Genomic DNA, 16,372 nt, shown 5'->3' on the forward strand with positions numbered 1-16,372 from the left:
ACTTATTGTTGATTTATTCTGCTTTATTAACAGTTTCTTTCTATTTATTCATGCCGTTTTTAAGTCACATTGGAGATAAGAATGAGAAGTCATTTTTATGAGAGCAAAAGTGGATGTGTTTAGGGAACACTTCATGCACCAGTCTTTGTAAAGTTTGAGTGGTTTTTGGTAATTAATAAATTTTCAGTGATCCATGGCTTGTCTTACACTGGAGAATTTGTAAGAATGAGACCAACTCACTAAAACATTAGTTTTGAATAAAATTATTACCTTATAAACCTCTATCTCAAGCTTTTAAAGTGGTATCATAAAAAGTGAAATGATGAAGCAGAACTCCAAGTGTGACTTAAGGTGAACATTGACTCAGAGGGAACAGTGATGCAGCAAATACACTGACTGTCTTTGTTCAAAGGAACTGCTTACAAAAGCACGTGGTTTGAAACACCTGTTTTCTTGAAACCGGGGAATTCAAGAAAAGATTGTTCACACCCTGAAAACAGTCATTTAAAGTGATGCTGTTTATGCTGGTTCTGCTGTTTAGGATAATACTGAAAGGTCCCATCAAAGTTACATTCTTAAGAATTAAGTTTTAACTCATCCCTTTGCAGTAAGTAACTTATTTCTCCTGTGCTACCATTGCAGGATTCAGAGATGCACAGAAATAAAAACCAGATTTCAAACTTAAAAGCCTAAATACAAATGTACTTCCATGTGAGAATTTATATTTAGGGGTGTTGATCTAGTCTTGTCCCCTGTCTCTGTGCAGAGGCATAAGCCAGCTTTCCAGCCTACTTCTTTCTCACCTCCTCCCACCTCTGTCTTTCTTCTCTGTTAGGGCTCCATAGCCTCTGGAGCATGTTTGGAATTTAAGTCTGATTGTAAAGCAGCCCTTTATTAAAATGCCCAAGTATTTCAAATGACTACTATAAATGAATAGTGTTACAAACCCAAGAAGGAATACAGAGAGACTTTTTTGTGCATGTGTTTTGCTTTTTTAGCACTTTGCAGGCATTTTGATTGATAAAATCTTTTTGGCACCGATTCTGTGCCCTAGATTTTAAGTTCTTGAATAATCATAAGAGCTAAAGTAATCAGAAGAAATATTGTACGACTGCTGAGAGTTAGTAGCCAAAAGAATCGTGTCACTGTGGGTAGCAGTAGTCTCCAGCATCTGCTTTCTTTGGCCTTGACAATCCAACAACAATAATATTTTGTTTTTCTTGGCACAAATATCTGCTATTTAAAGAACAGCTTTTAGGTAGTACATTCATGGAAGTCTAGGCTGTATTGCACATTTACTTTCTGGACCCACAAGCGAAGTGTGACAGAACAGGAAGATGTTGCCAGTTTTATTGCTGGATTTTCCCTTTATGCCTGGATGGTGCCTGAACACTCATTTCCTATTCTGCCTAATGAGCTTTGACAGGTGCTTTTCACAGCCCAGTTCCCTCTGAAAAGAAGTGTTTCTGTAGTGCTTGGGAAGGGTGATGGGGCAAAGCAAATGGAACAGGTGTGGCAGATGGTGTGTTGTGAAACTGAAAACAGGACCATAACTGCAGAGGTACCAACCTGGTCCATGAGGTTTCTCACCCCAGAAGCCAGAGGGAATTTTTACAGTGCTCCACACTTCCCATGAGCATGGAATTAAATCTTTGAGGGATCTTTGTACTTCTTTTAATGGGACCTTGTGGGTACCTGAGGCTAAATGTCTTGTGTTAAAATCACTTGCCAAGCTCTTCTTACCATTCCAGTAGGATTAGATTCATACTCTGATTTCCAGAAACTCCTCAGGTGTGCTGCTTCTCTTGTGCATTCTTTTAGATACTTAAACTGCTGTTAATGTTTGCTGTGGCTATGGTATGTCAGTGAACTTCACAAGCCATGAGCTCTCACAGCATGTCCGTGGCACTGCCAGGTGTCACAGGTTCCAAAATACAGCTGAGGAATCTGTGACAAGGGCAGATCATAAGACCTACCAAGAATCACATGAGAAGATACTGCCATTGGTTCATGGTAAATAGGAGATGTGGGCTGGATTCATGTCTCCAGCCCAGAAATGTGGTTTTCCCTCCAAAGTTTGGCTGCTGACAAACTGTTTAGACTAAAAATAAAGGGAAAACAACACTGAAAATTACTGGTTGACTTCATCATGTGGTATGAATGCTTGTATCTTTTATTAAAAAAAAAAAAACAACTAAAATATTGTCTTGTATTTGTTAAACATTTTCATCAATATCTTTTTATTAAGGAGCAGTACCTTTGTGACAAACAGTAGTTGCCCTGCTCTGTGGTGAACTATTTCCTAATGTCTGAAAGTTGAGCCACTCCAAATTCACAACATCAGCCCCATTGAATATTTTGGAGGCATATAAATGACAAGGTCAGTCTGGCAGTTCTTCAAGGCCACAGCTTTTGATTGATTCTCTGAAAAGTTTCTGATGTCATGGTTAAAAACTGTCAGGTAGCTTTTTAAAGAAGTTTTTCTTATTTCCCGGGAAACACGTCTTGTGAATCTGAAAGCTAAAGACCTCAAGTTCAGCTTCATATTTATAGAACTGGTTGCACACGGGCAGGGGGAGCATCGATCTCCCCATGCTCTGTCAATTTTTGTGTGACAAATAGCCTTGAGGCAGAGTTAGAAGGAGAAAGGTCAGACTTGTTCGTGACCCCTCTCTGGGAGTGAGCAGGGACATGTCATTTAGCAGCTGAGGATGTGGGTGGTGGCCTTGGGAAGGAGCCTGCAGTGTCCCAGACCAAACTGAAGACCATTTGCATCTCACTGGTTAGGATTTAAGTGAGAGACACATCTGTTTATTCCTGAGCTTGCCTCCATGCAGCTTCTCAGAATACCATCTATGAATACACTGCCCAACATTACATATATATACACACATATATATGCCTAAAAGTGCAGTAACTAGACAGAAATAAAAAGAAACAGGCTATGCATATTTGTACATTTTTTTATGTGGTTTGAAGCTGAAATTATACCAGATCAGGGTTTTTAAAAGTGGTTACCCAGCACTTCTGAAGTTGCCATGCTTCCAACCCACCTCAGCAGCAGCTGCTGCCTCAGTTTGTGGATCAGGATGTTCTGGCCTTGTTTGGGCTCAGGGAAGCAGGCGAGGCTGTGCTGTGCTTGGCTTTGTGACACTGGCAGAGCTGGAGCTGAGCTCCTGTGCTATTTGTCAATGTAACAGCAGGGGAGTGCCAGGAGCTGCGTTACAGCGGGTGACATTGCCATGCTCGTGGTGCTGCTCTGCCTTCCCCAGCCAAGATATTGCTTGGGAGCCCTGCCTGTTTTATGTCAAATGCGTTAATCATCCTGTGACCACGCAGAAAACCTGAGCAGGGCAAATCATTAAGGTTCCAAAACGAAGACAAACGTTTTGAATCCTGTGTCTTTATTTTTGAGGGTATTTCTCTCTTGGGGCAAAGGAATTACTGGGTTTAACAGCACTACAAGTGTTAGACTGAGGTAAGAGGTTATTGTAGCTCTGCATTCATCACTGCTGACTCAGTGACATTTTTATTGTTTATATTGACATTATATTGTTTATATTGACAAAGGCTGAGCCCAAACAGAGGAACTACATCGTTAAGAGGTGGGAAATTGGCTTAATGAGGAAAAGACAATAATATGAAAAGAGAAATAAGATGTGATGAATTTACAAAGAAGAAAGAATCTTAACTCCTGTCAGCCTTTTTACAATATTGAGGAATGAAAATGGATCTTGCAGTAACAAAGAAGAGCAATATTTGAAGCTGTCCCTAGAATATATTTCAGTGCAATTCATCAGCTACTGTAAAATATTGAGGATAAGGACACAGCAGGGTTCAGGATGGCTCCAGGAGGCACAATAGATGTTACTTGGCCAACCAGACTTTTACTCCCTGTAATCCAATCTTTTCACTACATTGGTCAGAAAAAAAAGGTGAACGAAACCTCATTTTACATTTTACATTATAAAGTTTTTAGGGGGTTTTTTTGTAGTCTGCACTTGGTTGGGTTTTGTCTGCCAAGAAGGCTGTGCAGTTCACTGCTAATTCAAGGAAAATACACATAAAGTATGGTCCTTAACTCATTTAAAGAAGTCTGTCTTTGAAACAAATATATGTTTTCCAGTGAGAAGCTGTGCAAATTGAAGTAGAGTGGATACTGCCCATGATAGTAACATTTCCTAGACTTGTGCCTAGCTGCTGTGGAATTGGCCTTTTTTTAAACTGAGTGGGAGGTTTTTTAAGAGAGAATACTCTTCCATCTATCATTCTATCTAAAAACTGCTCTAGGTAGCTCTTTTTACAGTTTAGTACACTTGAGCAAACTGGTGCAATTTTCCTCTGTAAATGCCTTTTCTGCTACAAACACTGGCAATTCATGTATTTTGTGTGCAAGAAGGGCTTTCATCTAATGGTCAGAACCAAGTAATTGGATTTTCTTGTGTGAATCCACTCAAGTTATTGTGTCCATCTTACACTCCTCTACTTGAAGGGGTTAAGCTGCATAAATCAGTAACAGTAGAATATCGAACTTTTTTGGATGCCTTACACCACAGCATACAGAATCTCTAAAGGATGAGCCACCTGGCCCATTGTATGTCATAAAAATAAAGTTTTTATTAGAAAGTTAATTCCTGTATTGGAAACTGATGGCACACCATGCCAGTCAGCAGCATTTTGATACCCAGTCTGGCATTCCTTGTTGGGGCTGCACTCCTGGGGATGATACTGTCTCACATAACACTTAAACTGACCTTATTTTAATTAAATCTGGACTGACAAGATTGGTACCTGTTGGTGCTTGCTTTGGGTCAAGTATCTATAATAATATTTGATTTTTCAGAATGGTTTATTCTCACCAGCACTTGACAACAGGTTACTGGAATTATCCTGCATTGCTAGAGACATCAGAAATACTCTGTGATAATGTTTAAGCCATGGTTACATAGCAACTGGACACCTTACCAGCTACCTTCATAAATACTGGTGTAAAATTCATCAATTCTCATGTAAAACTGCAGCAGAGACTCTTATTATCTATAAATGCTGTTTATGTCATTATATCAGGACCCTTGTATGGGATAGGATCATAGTGTACTTTGAGTTTTGCCCCTCTTTTGCAGTCTCTAACCTACAGGTTCCTTTTCTTCAGCAGCTGGGGCTGGTTATGACCTGTGCCCTGTCTGTAATACCACGCTTACTTCCAGAGTGAGTCCATTCCATAACTCCATTCTCGCATGAAAGGAAGTAAGCACCAGATGAAGAAAGTCAAAAGGTCTTCTGTTACTATTCCTCTATAGTTTGTACTTTCAGACTTTTTCATGAGCCCTGTTGTCTGCTGTTAAGTGATTTTAGTAAGTTTATGGGGTTTTTTGGTTTTGGGTTGTTGTTCTGTTGTTTGGTTTACTGGTTTTAAGGTGTACTGTCCACTTAAACTGAGATTCTGTCCTAGAGTTCTCATAGTTGCATCTTCATTGACAACCCCAGGGAAGGTCCTTAAACCTTTGCAGTTTTCCCACTTATTTTGCTCTCTGGGGGTAGCAGCACCTATTTTGGCACAGCATCTGCAGTGCTCAATCTAGAAGGAAGTGGCCTGAACTTAAATATTCCCTTTGACAAGGCAAAGAGGACCTAAATCCTGAGAAGTGCCAGGTCTGCATCAATTGTGTTGCTTTCAGGATTCATCAACATTCATCTCACATTTGGCTTAAGATATTTATGGGATAGATGGTAGCTCTTGTACTTTCCCTTTTACCCAGGAGAAGGCTGCCAGGTGTCAGTTGCAGAATGGATTTTGTGGTGATTTCAGATGTACTTCTTAGAGAGTTCTCTTCAATTAGGCTAGGTATCAAAATTGCTTACATATTAATCATTTTGATAAGACATTTTATAGAATTGCTAAGGTTGAAAAGACTTCTAAGATCATCAAGTCTGGCCATTAAAAATTTTTACGTGAAGGCACAATAATAATAAACCCACAAAAAACTGATGTAGAACTGATAGGATTTTAAATGTTTGCTTAGTGAACAGAATTAGAATCCCCAAAAATAGGAGTGTAGGAAACTGCTATAGGCCTATCTACAGTTTAACAAAATGATTCCAGGTGTTATTTACTGTTGGGGTTTCAGTTTGGTTTGCTTTTTTTGGTTACCAGTTCTAAGTGGAAAGTGAGTCCATTAAACATGGAAATGGTTGCAAGGTATACATTGTCTAGTAGATTTTTCTCATTGCAATCCGGACTTTTAAGGAATGAGAGCAGCCATGCCAAGAAGGACTTGGAGATACTGGTGGATGAGAGGCTGGACATGACCTAACCATTTGCACAGGCAGCCCAGAAAGCCAAATGTGTCCTGGGCTGCATCACCAGCAGTGTGGGAAGGTGAAGGGAGGGGATTCTGCCTCTCTGCTCTGTTCTGGTGAGACCTCACCTCGAATAGTGCACCCAGCTCTGGGGTCCCCAACATAAGGACATGAGTCTGCTGGAAAAAGCCCAGAGGAGGCCATAGAGATGCTCAGAGGGCTGGAGCACCTCTGCTATGGAGTCAGGCTGGGAGAGCTGGGTGCGTTCAGCCTGGAGAGGAGAAGGCCGCAGGAGACCTTCCAGCACCTTCCAGTGCCTAAAGGAGCTACAAGAGAGCTGGAGAGGGACTTTGGACAAGGACCTGGAGTGACAGGTCAAGAGGGAATGGCTTTAAACAAGAGGGCAAGTTTAGATTGGATATTATGAAGAAAATTGTTCCCTGTGAGGATGGTGAGGCCCTGGCACAGACTGCCCAGAGAAGGGGTGGATGTCCCATCCCTAGAAGTGCCCAAGGCCAGGTTGAACTGGGGCTTTGAGCAAAGTGATCTAGAGCACGGCGTTGGAACAGGTGACCTATAAAGGTCCCTTCCAACCCAAACTATTCTATGATTTTATGATTCCATAATGGTTTCAAGCTCTTGTGCTGCTCCCAGGACTCATGAGTGAGACCTTCAATAAGCCACAGACATTAGATACATCAGTCTCTGCAGGGTCTGGGATATCCAGGGAAAGGCAAGAGAAAGAGGAGAATTGCAAAGTCTGCCTGCAGTGTTGGGAGCACGGGTTGTGCAGAGGACCTGAAGCCTGTGTGACGTCGCACCAAAAGCTGCTGGACTGAGTCAATACAGTGAAGTTCTGAAAACTGATCATTTAAAAGCAATTTCATAAGAGACTGTTTAGTGTCTTTCTCGTTGTCTTCAGGTCACAGGAAAGCTTCTGTAAGCCTTGATGTGGGATCTGAAAGCCATCACACTGTTGGTTTGCACCACGCCGACTGTGCTTCCCCTGGGGTGAGTCTGTTTGAAGAGCCACCTGTGCTGAGCTGCTGTGCTCAGTAAATCTGCCCAACTGAAGCTTTCTGTTGTGGGCTGTTGTGCTGTGGGATAGGGACCAGGGCCCTCAAAACCTTGAATTCTGTCTGATTTCTTTCAATTTTAGTTTTGTGAGTATAAGCGGTAGGTTGAAAAGCCCTGAAAAATAATGTAGTCTGCTTCTTCTTTCTTTCTTTTTTTTTTTTTAATTTGTATTTTGGGGTTGATTGCAATCTTGGCTCTAGATTTTTTCTGCTACTGCTAAATTATAAATCTGGGTAGTCAGAACCTGAGCTGTCAAATAGTTTAGTCCATCTTCTAACAGGCAAACTTAACTAAACAAAGCTGAGCTGGGACATGTAAGTGCCAGTAGCAATTCACTGGTCAGAAGTCCCAGGAACCTGAACCTGAGGTCCATGGGGATTCAGTTCAACGTTCTAAGTGTACATGGGGTTCTTGTCCTTTCCTAATCTCTTCTGATCTTTATTTGAGACAGATAATGCCTCTGCTTTCTTCAGTGGTTCTCTTTTCCCACTCAGATCTGACCTTTCCACTGGATTTCTGGTACTCTGTCACAGAGTATTTGGCCAGTGTCATTTATTACTAGGGCATCCTTGCTCCATATGGTCACATTGACCTCCTTTTCTTAGGAAGTCAGTCTAAAAAAACTTAGAAAACTTTCCCAGCAGATGGAAGGGCCATGATGTAGTACTCCACTTGCACACCATGAACATACTAATTGAAGGGGAGCAAGTGCCAATCGACTCGCTTTTGAAAAAAGAGTTGCACTTTTGGAAGTCAGGAGGAGGAGATTGACATCTCTGAAAGCACTGAAAAGGCATGAGTTGGCAGAACAAGGAAATGGTTTTGGTTTGTTCAGTGATCATTCCCAAATGTGTACATGAGCTCCGTACTCTGCTCGCCCACCCACTGGAAAGTGGTTGCAGAAACTGTGTAGAATAGCTCTAAATAAAGGTTCTTGGTGTCAAACATGAAAGATAAGATCCCAAATGAAGTGTTCTTGCCATATTTCCATTAAAAATGATGAATCTATGATGTAAATGCTGCAAATGAGACATAGCAGATTCTCATCTAGCAGAAGTGACTTACAGCTCCAATTTAGGTAAGCAATAACCAATTTTCTATGGTCATAAATAATGGTTATTGTTCATGTGTTTCCTGATCTCCTTGTTCCTGGCCTTTCACATTTGTGCCAGTAGTTGTCTACATTTAAAGTACTAAGCACAGAGATTGATGATGTTATTTACTCTTTACTTAAAGACATCATTTTTCACTTCTTAGAGACAAATGGCAGTAATGAAATCTAATTCTGCTCATCTGTTCCTCCCATTAAAGCTACCAAAGCATTACAGTTCTGATTTGAGAAACAAATGGAGCCACAGATCTTTGTCACATCTGAGCAGAAAGTCTTTCAGATCTTCCTGGAGACCCCTTGGAGACAGCAGTGTCCTGGGCAGGTACAAGCATTCCTCTCTGAAGGCTCAGCAGCACTAAATTAGATCTGTCTCCTTGTTTGGAAAACTTGTGTGCCACTTGGCTTTGTGAAAGAACTGCTCCCTATCTAAAGGACAACATAAAACTGTACATGTAGCAGAGCACAAAACTGAGGTTAAAGCTGCTGTTTAAAACCAAGTTCAAATGGAGGACTGCTGCATTTCAATTTTGGCTCTATTCCTGGTTCACCAGGTCACCTGGATTAAGTCACTCTTCCAAGGCCTCTTGTTTCAGCTACAAATGGTGCAGAAGGAGGTCCTGGCAGATTTCTCCTGCCCATGTTGTGCCCCTGAAGCAGATTGCTGCTGCTACTTTCCTTCCTTTCTCCTGAAGGTCACCATTCCTTGGACATCCTTGTGTCCCTGTGTCTGCTGCTTTCCCTCACCGGCAAACAGATCTGCTGAAACTCTCCATAAGGGCAGCCAATATTTGAGGGAGGTGGGACCACCTTTCTGAGGGAGCAGGAATAACAGGAAATGCCTGTAAGCAGTGGAATTGCTTGTTCAATGAATGCAGTGGAGCCCAGATACTCATCTCTGAATGCAGCTGTCACATTCACTGCCCTATGAAGACTGCCATGAATGTGCAAAATAGTGCCACTATTTTATAGTTTGTTTTTGCCTTTATGACTTTTTATACTCTGGTTTCATGACTGGCTGCAGTATGTGAAAAATCTGTAGTGAGATCCTAGTGCAAGGTCTGCCTGAAAAAGGCCACAACTGAAACAGAACATCTCAGAGTGAAGTGAGCAACAAGTGGTTTCCACGGTGGAAGGTTCCCATCAAAGAAAGGGAGAACCACTGAATCACCTTGTGTGCCCTGAACTCGGGCTGTGGTTTCAGCGAGGCACACCAGGAGCCCCAACACCTGCCAAGTTAACCCCACATCTTGGCTTCTGAGCCATGGCCTTGTCACATCTAACCTGATAACTTGCCCAAGCATGTTTCCATAAAGACTGAGAGACATTCAACCAAAATCACTACAAATCACCCAAATACGCCTTGAGCTGCATCTCAAATGTACCATTTATCTGTGGAATCAGATCACAGTGTAAAACAGTTGTTTAAGCAAGTCAGAGAACTATTACAGCTTAATTAAATTAAGGGCATTTTTCGGCATGGAGCTCTTGGCCAGCACTGCCATCCCTCAACACGGATGCTGACACTGTGCTTAGTAGCTGTGTGTATCTGTCAGAATACCAAGAGGAGAGCACCAGGGTGAGGCCTGGGAGATTTTTATTCTCTTTCCGGCCTTTTCACAGCTTCTCCTGTGATTTACAACTTGCCATGATTGTGGCGCCAGATGATCTCTTCCAGCTGCAGCTTTTTCAACCATAACATGTTGTAGCTGCTGGTTCTTCGGGACATCCAGTGGTGGAAATGGCCTGAGGGAGGAGGTCAGAGCCCTGCCAGATCTGCTGGTGTCTCTCCAGCTATACCTGTTTCCCATCCTGCTTCTATTTTCAGAGCAAGGTGATGAGCAGCCAAAGCATGGTATCTTTTCAATCCTGTAACGGTTCTTGATTATACCCTAAAACAGGTGTCACAAAAATAGTCACAAAAACCCCCAATGAATAGGAAATTATAAATAAGTGCAGTGCCATAAATCTGTGGCACAGCTTCAGAAGAGGAGCACCAAGTGTTCCTCATCTCCCTTTCAGAGCTCGATTTACAGGTGAAAGCAAAGAAGTGCTATTTCCACCAGTTGTTTTTTTTTCTGGCAAAATGAGGGTTTAGGCATTGATTCCTATTGAATTTAGGAAAATTCTGCTTTGATTTCAGAGGGCTGCAGCAAACTGCCTGCCCAGCTTTGCTCCTAGGAGTGTGCTGTCAGTCACTTCTGCTCCAGGGTGGAACACTGAATGTGGGCATAAATTTAAATCAAAGTTTCCACAAGTGACTGACATATCCACAAGCCCTGAACACCTGAGGGAGCCCACCTTGCAGAGTGTGCTGGGTGCCACTCGTCTCACAGTTGGGCCTCACTGCAGAATTGATACTTAACAACACCTGGAAAAACCACAGATCGTCAGGTCACAGACCTTTTCTTCTTCCATTGATAGGCTCAGGTCTTTGCTGTTCCTGTACTTGAGATATGAAAGTTTGAAATAAAACCAGATTCTCAGTGGGGGGATTGTGAAAAAGTGGTACACTGTGGGTTTTTTCTCTGTGAGAGCTGTGGAGAAAACTGAAAACCTGTTTGTGCAGGAGAGGGGAAATTTAAAAGATCCGACCTTTAAAGTAAAGTAGGATTTCTTAGAATTAAGAATGAAACAGTTCCCAGCAGTGTTCTGAGCACTAACTTAAAAAACAGTTGAAATGAAGTCGTTTCCCCCAAAGCTAAGTGCTAGAAGTTTCCAAACCATCTGCATTATGAATTCAAGCTCCACAGACTGAACCACAGTTATCAATAATACCATGGTGTGTGAGAAATACACTGGCTGTGATACCTCTTGCATATAGCAAAGTTTTTCCCTCAAAATGTTTCTTTTGTAACTACATTATATCAGTCTACATGTGTAGCTTCTTTAGGTGATGGAAGGTGCTAGAAGGTCTCCCTAGAGCCTTCTCTTCTCCAGGCTGAACAACCCCAGCTCTCTCCAGAGCAGAGGTGCTCCAGCCCTCTGAGCATCTTCCTGGCCTCCTCTGGACTCACTCCAGCAGGTCCACATCCTTCTTATGCTGGGGGCATAGCCAACTGCTGTGCCTAAAAAAATATAACAAATCACTCTGCCTTGCTCACCTTCACCCCAGCAATGCTCCCTCTCTTGCCTTGCACTCCCCATGTCGCCGCAATGCCAGGAAACTGCATTTCTGTCTGGACAAGGGAGTCAGTCTGGGCAAAGTGGTGTGTGACCACTGAAATGTGAGACTTCTCAGCAGCTGCAAGATTTGGCTCTTTTGCCCACTTCTTAGAGGCCAAGAGAAGTTTTGGTGGTGCAAGTCCACGTCAGGGCACCGTGTTGGATGCACTTGGCTCTCATAGGTTTCTCTCAGGCAGCACCTGGGCTCGCCTTCAGCAGCAACATCTGTGCAGGCACAGAGGTCCCTGGGCCCAATAGCTCATGTCAGTGATCTGGGCACCATGTCAGTGGTGCCCATGATGCAGAGACCTCTGGGCCCCTTGGGAAGGCACTTTTTTTCACCTGTATTGTGTGTAGTGCTCAAATTGGAGTGTGCATCAGCAGTTTCTTCACACAGGAGCTCCTTCTCTGCTACACACTGTCATGTTCAGGGTGGAGGAGGATACCTGGGAAGCTGAGGTGAAATCAACTCATGATAGCAGAGTTGTATCCTGCAAAACAGCATCAGATCCCATCAGATTTAAATAAAGTCTGGATTTTGGCACCCTCTGTGAATGGCCAGCAGCTGGCATTGCTGGCATTTGTGTCTGTTCAAGCACTTACCCTTCTGTGATATTTTTTGAAAACTCTCAGGATGCACGTCTCTTCCCTGCTCAGTTATTCCATGTCATTCTCTGAGAGTGTCTGTACTCTCAGCCTAAACAAGGAGATAGACTCATTTGCTTAGAATTGCCCTTAAAATGAGGGGATTTTATGGAAGTGGCTCTGCTTTCAGGAAAATCCCACTCAAATCAGATGAAGAAGGTGATGCCAGCTGCTTCACTGCCTGCCTTTTGGTTTGTTTACAGCTCTTTTTATTCTCCTCTTTTTTTTTTTCTAGCTCAACAAGTGAAGAAATCGACCGCACACGTTCGGGGGTGCCGGCTGCCGACCCCGGCGCTGCGCCTGCGGTGGAGGTGTTTTGTCACCCAGCCCGAGCAGAGCCACCCTCTGCCTGCCCTGCAGCTGCAAGCAGGGGGATGCATACCCGTGCACAGCCTGTCTTTCATCTCTCCGCTCTGTGCTCGAAGCAGCGAGAAGCACCAGCTGCAGAAGAAAAGGAGGCTGAGACAGCCCTCCCTAGCTGGTGTCCACCTCTACCTCGCTGTGTGGCCTCATCGGCTCTCCAATGCTCATCTCACAGCTACATCACCTTTCATTATGATTTTACTGCTCTGGCAGCTAACTGGGTTAAGATTACCAACAAGGGTTCTGCAAGCGTGAAGGAAGTGAGGACACACATACCACTGCTGTTGTGGTGATGCTTTCTTGTTCATTAGTGGGCGTGCTGTTAAAACAAATGAACCTTTGTTTCTTTCTTTTTTGTTTTGGCAGTGTTTTATAGACATTCTGATACATTTGCTTAGGCAAACATAGGCAAGCAGGCACCTTCGTAGCCTTACTGCAACATTTGCTCATGAAGAGCAAGGATAACACAAGGGTTTTTAAGAGGGATATTTTTCCCTTTATCTTCTAGCCTGCGCTTTTCCAAATAATTTCATGTCTTTCTATTCTCTTTCCAGGTGACTGTGACTCCCATCCACTGGTGAAGATGTTGAAAGCAGCTGGAGGAATGAGGGCATTTTGATTGTCCCATTCTGTAGAAGGCCTAATTCTTAATTACAGTTTTGTGTTAGCCTTGCCAAATTCAACAGTCACACTAACGAGAGATATCTCTCAAAACTGGGATTTGTTTCAATTATGTTTTATTTTTAAGAAGATGTGTAAACCCTCAAGAATTTCCTCTGCAGGATACATCTTCAGTCATTTCACCGTTCCTAAGAGTAAACTGACTCCCTGCTGAGTTATTCATGACCCTTCTCAGCCAGGCTGATACGTATCTGATCACTTCCTGAGGTTGTTGTGAGGAATAAATCAAGCATCTCCCTTCATGCTGAGTGCTGGCACATCACAGAATTTCTCTGAGACTCTGTGAAAGAGAAAAAAATCAACACAAACCAGAATCTGTCCCACATCCCAGATGAGCTACCCAGCACTTTAGCTCTCAAACCAATTCTCCTCATTGTGCCTCTCAGTCCTGATGCTCTTCCTCATTCCTCTGCCTAAAGCTCATTTCTTCCATCATGCCCATATGTAACAAATTGTGATCAGCCAGGTTATATCACTGCACTTTTATCGCTGTCCCTGCTTTCTCACTCCTGAAGGATGATCTGGAGTGACAGTCACTTTCAAGAAGCAAGAAAACTGGTGTTAAGGAAGGTGGAAAGCACCTGGTGCAGGAAGGGGCAAAAGCTGGGCATGGGAAAGAGGGAAGAGAGAGGAGGAAAGACTAGAAAAAGAAGAGCCGTGGCCAAGCCTTGAGTCTAAAAACAAAGTTTACACTGGAGAGTGACTTTTGTCAAAATGCTGATGATGGATTTGAGAGGCAGCTCTGACAGAGGAATCTGCCCAGCTGGCCCTGCCCAGAGAGGTATGAAATGAACCTTGATGGTCTTTAGAGCTTCAGAGGCAGAACCCTGCTAAAAGCTCCAAGCTCTGTTGAACGATTTCGTGAACATACAATGCTGTTAATCTCTTTGGGGATGCGAAATCAAAGTCTGAGCTTTTTCTGAGCAACACACTCAGGTACAAGCCTAGCCAGGGAAAGACCCAAGTGCAAATTCCTTCTCCATTTGACTTGAGCCCATGTGGGATGTTTAGGTTCGGGGTAGCAGTTAGGTCCTTACCCCAGGGCTGACTCTGGAAGTGACCCTGCGCAGCCATGATCAGGTATCTCCACACAGCCACTCACCTGTGCTTTGGAGGAGATGGAGACTCCATGTCTGCTCAAATGGAGTGAGGACCTGCTGTGGCACCTCTGGGTGACTGCAGGGCACCTTCCAAAACCAGCAGGATCCTCTGCAGCAGCAGCAAATATCCATCAGGCCAAGTACACAGGAGAAAAAAGAGAAGTATCTCTGCGGTTTTGTGAGATATATCCAGAGATCAGCACTTACCTTGGGTTAAATTATGTGTTTGGTACTTTTCTGCCCCTTATGAGCATATTTTAGACTCTTCAGAGGGCCCCAGCAGGTCTGGGGTTCCAATAAGGGTTCTTTGTACATCACTTGTTCAGGTTGAGTAAAAACTGCTTCTCAATAGCACCTTAACCCTTATTTTTCAGAATTTAATCTGAATTACTGCCATGGGGCCAGGTCAGTGGGCCTAGTGACCTGCTCACAGCCTGAAGCAGAGGCAGCCAGGCTGGGCTAGAGCTGAAAACTGCCTCTGATCTGCCTAGTTGGAGCTGAGGGAAGCCAGAGCATAATGGACGGGTTGGGGGCTTCCACAGGCCACAGCTTGCATTTACTGCACAGAGTCCCCTCTTTCCCAAAGCAGAGAGGATAGGGACAAAATAATAAATAAATAAACCAGGGAATAAATCCAGTTGTGTTACCCATTTGACTCAGAAGAGCAGGCAAGTTTGGGCAGAGTCTTTTCTGGGATCTACTGAAACTGCTGGAAAAGCGGACAAACCCTGAGGTCCTGCTCCTAAGCTGCAACCCCAAGTGTGTCACAGCCACAGCAATAGAGCTGCTACTGTGAAAACAGCCCTCCCTGGATTGTGGTGATAAACAAATGACAGTAAAGGGGGGGAAATTCATGGTTTTGTAAACTTTCCAAACCCACATGTACATGTGAGCCAACTGTGCAGAGGGAGCAGCTCGGTGCAGCTGCAGAGGACGCACGTGCAGGGGTCTGTGCTCAGCTAAAACCTGTGTGTAGGTGTAGGAACCCCTTTCCCTATGGTTATACCATCATCCCAGGGCTAATCCCTACTGGGCCACACTCACGGTGCATAGTTGGGACTGAAGAGTGGATAATGTGAATATTCTGTGGTTTCTTTCTCTGCTACAGAGTCCCAAAACAGGTTTAAGGGGTAAAAGCTTTGTATAAAAGCGTAATATTCACTGACAAATTAGTTCTCGTGAAACATGTGAGCTGCTAGCAAGTAAGAAAGGTGCTTTAAGCAAAATAATCATGTGTTTTCTGTGAGGCTTTGCGATGGGGAAACTGAAGGGAGCAGCACCAGATACTAGGCCTTTCCCAGCCAGGTGGGAGGGCTGGAGGGAGAGTTCAACCTCCCATCCCAAGGGTGAAGGGGGTGTATTTGTGGTTCTTAGCAAGGGAATAATGGTTTTCTGTGGGTTTGATCATGATTTGTTTATTTATATTTTCATGAGCTCAGTTATAATGTGTATTTTTAAGATGAAATGTCTTTATCAAAGTTTTGCATTTCTTTAAAGCACCTGTGCTGCAGCAACACGACAGTTCTTTGCACTTCTCAGCCTGGTGATTGTGAAAAGTGAGTTTTAAATTAATTTCTCCATTTTTACTCAGTTTCTGATAGGTTAAAGGACTTTATCTATCTATTTCAACCTGAATTGCAAAGGGCTTTTTGTCTGTGTAACCCCCACCCCCTGCCCCATTCTCAGAGAGTGCAGCACATCTGAGATGAAATTGAACATGGGCTGGAAATGAGGTGTTTCATCTAGTTTTTGAAACTGACAATGTTTTAAAATTATTTGAGACCCCTTATGAGTATTTTGAGGCTCTTTCTGTATTCAGAGGCAGGGGAGATATGCAGGTGGGGAGAGGCAGAGTGAGAGAGGGGAATGGGTTTGTGCACCAGCTCAGAGCCCCATTCTGCAGCCCAAGGCAGAAATCTTTGTGTTTGTGTGA

The sequence above is a fragment of the Corvus hawaiiensis genome, chromosome 5 (genome assembly GCF_020740725.1).
Source record: "Corvus hawaiiensis isolate bCorHaw1 chromosome 5, bCorHaw1.pri.cur, whole genome shotgun sequence".
NCBI classification, from domain to species: Eukaryota; Metazoa; Chordata; class Aves; order Passeriformes; family Corvidae; genus Corvus; species Corvus hawaiiensis.